Source organism: Pteropus vampyrus, unplaced genomic scaffold, assembly GCF_000151845.1.
Source record: "Pteropus vampyrus isolate Shadow unplaced genomic scaffold, Pvam_2.0 Scaffold2, whole genome shotgun sequence".
NCBI classification, from domain to species: Eukaryota; Metazoa; Chordata; class Mammalia; order Chiroptera; family Pteropodidae; genus Pteropus; species Pteropus vampyrus.
The window spans coordinates 16,634,359-16,635,613 of NW_011888783.1; positions in this window are offsets into that span (position 1 = coordinate 16,634,359).

Sequence of the window (1,255 nt, forward strand, 5' to 3'; positions counted from 1 at the left end):
ATAGAAACTCAGAGATGAAAGTTTTTCCAACGTGCAAAAGCCACAAATGACAAAATCTTGTTAGAGTGGCCAAAGCCAGGAGGGCTCTCAAGCCCGTGTATGTGTCTATCCGTCTGAAGCCCCGTTCATTACGACTGAGCTTTTCTGGGCTGGTCCTCAGTGGAGAATGGGTGACCCTAGGAAACCATTGCGACCACTGTGTTGTGAGCTGAAGGAGAGCCATTGAACACAACAAAAAGAATGCTTCAAGGACGCATTGCAACACAATCAGAACCATGCCACAGGCTCTGATGGCTAGGAGGTGACAGCAGGAGTGACACAATTAGGGACAGGAGTGGTTCAATTTAGGGGGAAAAAACCAATAGAAGTATGCTGTTTGCGGGACAAAGAGGCTGAGTTCTAACATACCCCCAATAAGCAGCTTCCACAAAGAGCTGACCATGTGCATGTAGCAGCTCTGCAGATGGCTCTTTAAGCCACACTCAGACCTGGCACTCTAAAAAGAGTTCAGGGGCAGCAGGCTTGCAGACAAGGGAGAGTGGAGCTGCGTGAGAATGTGCGTGTGCCCTCGCATACCAGAGACAGTCCGGGCCAAACAAAGCCATACCTGGCAGGACTGGTGAGTCTCCAGCCTGTTTCTGCTCTCCTCCTGCTTCTTCCCCATCCTCTCCTCCTGGAACCCCCTGGTTTATGCATTTTGAAGTGATAAGCCAGTTTAGAATTCCCACATCTCATTTGTTCAGCCATTTTGGTTACAAAGCTCAGTCAATCCATCGGTGAATGCTTTTCCTCTAGACAAAAAAATCTCAGGAAATAAGTGCTTTGTAATCTCTGGAAATACAGGTTGGAAAAAGCTGCGTCTTACTGAGCAGGAATAATAATGATGTACATGACACCCTCGATGACAATGACCAATATCAAGAATAACTAGGGGAAGATAGCGATGAAGAAGACAAGTGGAACAAAATAGGTGTTTAACCAAATCATTTCCCTGAAATATCAGGCCCAGGTTAATCCTTTATAAATGTGTTTACAACCCGCCTACGCAAAAAGAATCTCGACCAGCCTTCAATGTGCTGTTGCTGGGGTAGGAGCCACAAGGAAACTCTTTAGTGCTTCATCCTGCCGCGCTGCTCCTGAGTTTGGGGAATAGAGTTCAGGAGTGGTGAAGATCCAACTCTACATATTCTAAACATCGATATCTTTGACTTCTGGGATGGCTCTGGGTACAAATTTTTAACATCTCTTGCAGTTC